Source organism: Sciurus carolinensis, chromosome 10 (genome assembly GCF_902686445.1).
Source record: "Sciurus carolinensis chromosome 10, mSciCar1.2, whole genome shotgun sequence".
NCBI lineage: Eukaryota > Metazoa > Chordata > Mammalia > Rodentia > Sciuridae > Sciurus > Sciurus carolinensis.
Genome location: NC_062222.1, coordinates 119,395,921 through 119,404,086, shown reverse-complemented (window position 1 = coordinate 119,404,086; position 8,166 = coordinate 119,395,921). Strand labels below are relative to the sequence as shown.

At 38.8% G+C, this 8,166-nt stretch overlaps 1 pseudogene; it reads left to right on the top strand.

Moving 5' to 3' along the window:
- The first annotated feature begins 6,223 nt into the window (after positions 1-6,223).
- On the top strand, positions 6,224-6,994 carry LOC124994872 (small nuclear ribonucleoprotein-associated protein B'-like; annotated as a pseudogene).
- Positions 6,995-8,166: the final 1,172 nt, after the last annotated feature.

Below are 8,166 nucleotides of genomic sequence, written 5' to 3'. Positions count from 1 at the left end.
GACAAGTTCCAAAGTGCTATTGATCTAAAGTAAACATTTGCTTGTATAGAAAGCATTAATTGCAGCCTTCAAAAAATGTTCTAACCAATAGCAAGGACCACTGGCTATATTGTAATGTCCTGTTTTCTAACCGTGCTCTTCAAGACTGAAGAGAGGAGGTTGCCTATCCATTCATTTCTCAATATTTCTCAAGTATACTGGCAATATGAACAATGCCCAGTTTAATTCCAAATTGGAACAACCAAGTATGCCTCAGGCATGGTTCATGTGGCAATAACAGGAGAATTTCTACTACAAGCAAGGCACTTTGCTACATTTTTTTTAACCAATGTTATAATATGAACTAGTATTGGATCTAAGTTCTTCACAGGTTTGATATGTTTCTAGTGCCCTAGAAGATGTCTGGTGTGATCACTGGATGTAGACATGTTACTCTCACTTTGCATATGGGAAACCTGAGGGTCACGAGTAATGTGCTTAAGGTCAAGATCCTGGAACTTGTGAAGCTGGCTGTGGGTCTGGCTACGTTGGAAACACATGCACTCTGATCATAGGCCCTGGTCATCCCAAATACAGAACTAAATAAAATGGTTTTCTACCTTCATGACCGGTTCAAATTCATTGTGCTTCTCCCTTTTGTATATCTAAAAATGTATGGAGAATATTTGTAATGAAACTCATTTAAAAACTAAAATCATTTCGAGTGTTCAGATGAACTCTTTTTCACCTGAGCAAAACTAGTTGGCAGTTTTATCCTTAACAAATGATTCCATAATTACTATGTGGTTTCGTTTACCTTAGATAACTTATTATAATCTAAAAATAAAATGGTAATGTGTCCTCACTATACCATTTCCATCTTGGATGGTATTACATTTTAAGAATATATTTCACTTATTAGTCTCTTTCTTTTATAGCAGATCTACTCTTGAAAATAGTAGCATTTGCTGTCACCGCCCCCCATTAATATGGATCATTTCTGATTTATAATGTGCATGGTGTCATGACTTACATTGCATGATGAAGAAAGGAAAGATTACTTATTTACTCAAATCACTACAAATGCAATAACCAAACATCTTTCTGTAGTCTCTTCTATAACATCTCATTCAAGATCTGGCTCATAGTAGACTCCCAGCCCATGTGGAATATCTTTGTCCTTGTCCCACTTCGAAACAATGAGTTTTACATATTTTACACCTGGTGCACCACGTACTAGCTGTGTGGTCTTGAGTAATTTAGTCAACATCTCTGAACAAATGCGCCTTATCTAAGGATACTTATCTGCTTTAGTGATCACAGGGAGCTGTTTTGAGAATTGAAAAGAATACTTATAGAAATCCTTTATAATTTTGAACACCCCATATAAATAGATGCCATTATTATGTCTGTTACTCTAAGAAGAAAATATCCTGTCATGCAAATAACACAAATCTAGGATGTGTTTTGCTAAGTATGAAATCATAAATCAGTTAGTAAGCTCTTGGTCTTCAGTTTCTGTGCTCTGGGCACTGATTGCTTTTCTAGCCTTACCCTAAGCCACTCTGTCTATCCTACTCTATCTACCTCTATCACGTTAACTTTGGTTTAGTTCCTCTAAGATACTGACCTATTTATTGCCCCAGGGCCTTTGCACATGTTTTTCCTTGACTTGGAAGTCTGTTTCCCTACTACTTTTGTCCTCTGGGTCTTAGCATTCATGCCATTTCAACAGAGTCGCACTTTCTGACCATGCAATTTGAGGTAGATCCCCCGGAGCTATTTGATCACCCTGTTTTGCTCTAGGGTTTTTCATTCTAAAGTTTTTAGTTCAGAAAGACCTAAATCTTCCAAATACTGGAACAAAAGTTTAACTGCAACTATAACAACTGCCAATAGTTTAGTGCTTATATTCTGAGAGACATTAGAATAAATTCTTCCATGTAATATCTAGTCTGAACCATACAGCATTTCAGAGAAGCAAAAGTGATCATCTCTACTTTACAGCGGAGAACCCTAAGGCTTGGAAGTAACTGGTAACTGCCCACAATCTCACACTTAATACCCTGGAAATCTAGAAGTCAGACCTGAAGTGCTTTACTCGCACAGCAGAGACAGCACTCAAATAATGATTCAGAGTTTTCCTACTTTTCCCAAACTTTAAATTAAATCAGGTCATGTGATGAAGTTCTGGAAAATTAGATTATGAGAGAAGGTGAGCAGCATCCCTTACAGTCAGTCCTACCTAGTAATTGAGGAGAATTTCCACTGTGTGGGATTTTAATAAACAAGAAAATTGTATGTGCCAGCTTGCTAGGATCTCAGTATCTGTGCTGCGGTGGTTAGTAGTCACACATGCTGATGAGCCCAGTGACTCAAGTCATGCTTTCCCTGAAGTCATTTAGTTCAGCTGCCTCCTGTAGGGAATGCAAGGGTGGAAAGTGGTCTTCAGCTCATTGGAGATGCGTTCTGTAGTAGGACTTATGTGTGATGCCATCCTAGTTAATTAGGGCTCAGACAATGCTTGCTTTTGTGAACAAGCAAAGTTTGCTTTGGTGAAATCATTTATTTTTATATGACTTTGGGTTTTTCAACAGTGCCTTAAAGTCTTAGAGTTTTATTTTTGTTCTCTCAAGAATATTGGGGTAAAAAAGACTGTGCAAATTATATTTTAGTAAGCTATGGGAAAACAATGTAAATATTTTCTTCCCTTCTCCTCGATCAAGGACGGGCTATCTGGGGGGAAGCAGGGGTGTCCACATAAACTTTCCACTCACTGCCTTTGTTTGGAGGGTGAGAGTGATAGTTGCCTCAGGGAGAAACAAGACTGAGCCCAGTCCTTCCCTCATTTCAAAGGACTCCTGGAGATACTAGGTGTAACCTTCCTGTACCTGTGTAGCTTCTTCTGGAGGGAGAGGAAAATGGGAAACAGGCTCATGCTTACGTTCTGTTTTTTCCAAAATAGGCATAGTAAAACAAGAAGGGAATCAGCTCATTAAGAATGAACTTGGAGGGCTGGGGACAGCTCAGTTGGTAGATGCTTGCCTTGCATGCATAAGGCCCGGGGTTCCATCCCCAGCACTGCAAAAAACAAAACAAAACAAAACAAAAAAACCCGGAGCTGCCTCTCCGGCACTGCTTACTCTGGTTCTATGTAGTTCTCGTGAAGCCTTGCAGTACTTATTTAATTTATACCCAAAAGTCGGGAAAAGCAGACTCGCTTGTTAAGAGGAATACCTCTCATTAGTGACAGAAGTGTGAATCAAGAGCAAGGAAATGAGAAATGATGTTGGAAAATGCTGGAACCTCTGCTCTTGCATAGACTGACTCCCATTGAGCTAAGTACCTACACAGTAAAACTGGCTGTTTGGAATTTTCTTGGTGCTACACCTCAATAAATGTATGTTTCCTTCCCTTTTCCCACCATGAACATGTGAAGATTAAATGAGATAACACACAGGAGTGTCTAGCTCTAGGAAGATAGAAAGTTGTGATAGTTCTACTTCCTCTCCCTCACTCACTGTTTTATTTCTTTTTAAAAGAAAGAACGTGAGTTCTTTTCTGTCTTAAATTTTCAGCAAGAGGAAGCCCAATTTCTTCTGTTCCACAGGTGTTTAGGGTTGTCCTTGCTTTTTATACAACAGTTGGCCTATATTCTCCCTCAGTTGCTTCCACTGGTTTTTGGCTTTCCATTCACAACATCTTAAAGCTAAGTAATTTGTTAATTCCATTTTAGAGGGAGAGAAAAAAATATCAAAGGGTAAAGAGGCTCACTCCAGATCATAAAATAAGTGACTAATCTGGAACTTGAATCTGGATATTAGAATTTCAGTTATTTTGAATTCTAAAGAGCTAACTGTGTTAAGACATTCTTTTGCATGTATTATCCGCGGAGAAGTCATCTGCACCTGAATACACAAACAGACAAGCAGAGACTTGAAATGCGCTTGTGAGATTACAGCGGCACTTGGGTGCTTCTCCATTGCCACAATAGTTTGTCATGGAAAATAGCACCCCTTCAACCTGGAACCTAGAGAGCATGTGCAAGGAGTATACCTGAGCCACAAAACTTAGTGAGAAGTCAAGCCCAGTTTAAGTATCCCCAGCCTGCAGCAGGTCTGCCCAGCTGAGTACAGCCAGGATCCACACCTAGGTATATAAAGAGTAGTTATTTTAAGTCACCAGGTTTTGGGTCGTTTATAATCAAACTAGTTCACATGCACACACGCACACACACATACACACACACACACACACACAATACCTGTCACTGTCTTGGCGAGTCCAACAATGAATAAACTGAATAATTAGGGAGAAGCACTGCAAGCTATGGGATCAGGAAAGCTAGATTCAAGATTCAAGAGCTTCAACATGATCTAGAAGGCAATAGGCTTAGGAGTCTCTATATCTCAGGCTTATATGAGCTTTAAGCTTGAGAAACACTAAAACAATCTGGTTTACAAATAACTGAATGCAAGACACAACAACTCAGAGGGGACCTATAGCTCCCAAGAGAACTTGACTGATGTCTCGAGGAAGCCAAACAAATTTGTTTTACAGCGCTGTTTCCTCTGATTACACCTAATTTTCAGATGTAATAAAGATTCCTTGGATTTTCCAAGTTCTTGTTCCTAGAATGCAGCCAGTTTGAGTCTCTCAAACTTGAATGCACAATTCCAGTGAAGAAGTGATGCTCTTAACCCAGAATTCTCTGCCAAAGTCCTAAAATTCAATCTGGTTAGGTAGCCCTGAGTCACCTGCCCATGACTCCAAACTTTGTGGCCAAAGAATGAGATCAATAATTGGTTTAATCCTAAAGTTAAGTACAGAAACCTCCCCTGTCATTAATTCTGTTTAACTCAAATGGACAAATGGAGATGTTCACTACAGTGTACCTGCTATTCTTACCCCTTAAACACTGTAATGTAAGGAAAAAAAATCTGTCAAAATTTATGACTCTTCTACCAAGGAGGAGTTCAACAGGAAAAAGGAATCATTTTAGATTACAAGTGGTTTGCACAAGGTCAAGTATTTTCTATTTCTAGTTTAAAACAAGATCCAGAGCACTTTTCAAACTCTTTGATGTAACTGAGGACCAGAAGGTAGACTTTTCATGAGAGTCCATATCATTGCCATAACCATTATTCCCATTTGGAAAGATAAAATATCCATGCCACCCAGACCGCCGAGCTACCTCTGAATTGTGTTCTTGGGTGATTTCCATGTGGATAACTATCAGTCATCTTAATAACACGGGGCTCACAGAAACTTCCTGTGGCTACTGCAGGAGCTACAAGAACATTAGAACCAAGAGTGAAACAGAAAACAAACTGCTTTGAGAATAATTATTTCTAAAAAATAGAAATGAAGGTCAGATTCATTTATTATTCCACAATATTATAGCTAAGAAATATTTTAAAACACCAATTTCTTTAATGAAGCAAAACCAAGATTGAACCCATATTATCTCACGAGTCTGAATATCCCCATGTGATGTTGCATTTCCAAGGAGACACAGAATATTACCATAGAATAAAGTAGTAAACTATGTGAAGTGAATTTTACTTCTAAAAGCTGCATTTTGATCTAAGTTGTGAGTACAGAGATGGATAAGCCTTTAGATTATAGGAAGAGGGGGACTATCATAGGCCTTCTAAGTTATATTAATTACTTAAAAGGATTAAGTTCTCCAATTCCCTATATCTTTATTTAAAAATCATCTACTTGGTTATAGGTTTGACATGCAGAAGTGTTTGACATTGATGGTTACTTCTATTTCCTCTCTCTTATTTGGTATATTTTTGTCTTTATTCTTTCCTTTGAACAGGCTCATGAGACATTAATATAATTAAATGATAAAACAATATAATTTTAAATAATCATTTTCTATGTTTGTATATTTAAACTAAATAAAATTCTCTATCAGACTTCCACATATTTATTTTTCTTTTTACTAACAAAAAAGTCCAAAGCACATTAGAACCACTCTTGGGACTCTATGAGAATCCACGAGTATTTATATGGTTATAACCATTTTATTATTGTGCATAATATTTATTGTATAAAAAAATTTCTAAAACCCCATTTTTACTGTCTACTTGATTTAGGTCTAGCTGAATTCTTAAAATGGATATAAAGAAAATTTCTAATTTTTTTTTTTTAATTTAAATTTTGATCAGTTCGTAAGTGATTTTCAATAATTAAGAACCTAAGAAGTGGCATTTCCAGTAGTGAAGGAGGGAATCCGGCAGTTGGCGGGCGTCTAGGCCTCGGTGGAGGCGAATCCGGCGGGAATCAAAGCCATCAGAACCGCCACCATGACTGTGGGCAAGAGCAGCAAGATGCTGCAGCACATTGACTACAGGATGAGGTTCACCCTGCAAGATGGCCGGATCTTCATTGGTACCTTCAAGGCTTTCGACAAGCATATGAATTTGATCCTCTGTGATTGTGATGAGTTCAGGAAGATCAAACCAAAGAACTCCAAACAAGCAGAAAGGGACGAGAAAGGAGTCTTTGGTCTGGTGCTGCTTTGAGGGGAGAACCTGGTCTCAATGACAGTAGAAGGACCTCCTCCCAAAGATACTGACATCGCTCGAGTGCCACTCGCTGGAGCTGCTGGAGGCCCAGGAATTGGCAGGGCTGCTGGAAGAGGAATCCCAGCTGGTGTTCCTATGCCCAGGGCTCCTGCAGGTCTTGCTGGACCAGTCCGCAGGGTTGGTGGGCCATCCCAACAGGTGATGACTCCACAAGGAAGAGGCGCTGTTGCAGCTGCTGCAACTGCTGCCACTGCCAGTATTGCAGGGGCTCCAACCCAGTACCCACCAGGCCGTGGGGGTCCTCCACCACCTATGGTCCTAGGGGCAGCCCTCCAGGCATGATGGGCCCGCCTCCTGGTATGAGGCCTCCCATGGGTCCCCCAGTGGGGATTCCCCCTAGACGAGGGACCCCGATGGACATGCCACCTCCAGGAATGCGGCCCCCTCCCCCGGGAATGCGCCCACCAAGGCCCTAGACTCATCTTGGCCCTCCTCAGCTCTCTGCCTGTTTCCTGTAGGGCTGTACATAGTCCTTTTATTTCCTTGTGGCCTATGAGACTGGTTTATAATAAACTCTCAAGAGAATATTGTAAATGCACCTGATGTATCCATTTGTAAGCATCCTTTGATATATTGGGTGCTTAATAGAGTCAAAAGGGTTGCCTTGGAAAAATTGGCCCTAATATTAGTTACTTCCCTGTAAAATACTACACCTTTACATCTGATATATAGTCCCATAATAAGAGATTTGCAAAATTGGACTGAGACATTTTCTCTCATCAAACTCAAAACTTCAGCTCATTGAAATAAACATTCATATGCTCTTGGTTAAAAAAAGAAAAAAAAAAAAGAAAGAAGTGCTTTACAAACTTTTGTTTAAACAAAGCTATCTTCTTGTTGAAATTCAAAAGTCATCTATTTGTAATTTTTGGTACAAAATGAATCTTTATTGACTGTAGGATTATACTATAACTATAATCTAAATATATTTTAGTGGAAAATAATTTTATTATTTTCTTAAAAATGGCTTTGTATTGAGATATAACTCATATGTAAAATAATGCACCCATTTAAGGAATACGACAGTGTAATGGCTTTTAGTTTGCTTGCAAATTTATGCAATCAGGACCACACATATTTTTGTCACTGAAAAAACAAACTCCATAACCTTATTCCACATTTTTTACTTCTCATACTCTTTTCTTCCCCAACCCTTTAACCCCAGACAGCCATTTGTCAACTTTCAGTCTCACATTTTCCTACTGTGGACTGACAAAAAGCATTCCTGTTGGTTGTAGGAACACTCTGACCAATATCTCTCCATTGGCCCCTGCTCCCTAATCACCCAAGCTGTGGCGATCACCATTCTACTCTGAATCTGTGAATTTTTTGTGTTTTTATTTTACATACTAATGAGACCAGGCAATAGAAAAATAATTTTAAAAATCATTTTCTATACTTGTACATTTCAACTAAATAAAATTCAGTATCAGATTTCACAATCTATTTATCCTTCTACCAGCAAAAAGTCCAAAGTGAACTAAATCCATTCCAGGAGACTCTATGAGAATCTATGCATATGCATATCGTTATTGACCATTTTTTTATTGTAGGTGTTTGGTTAATTTGTATTTTACATAGTACTGAT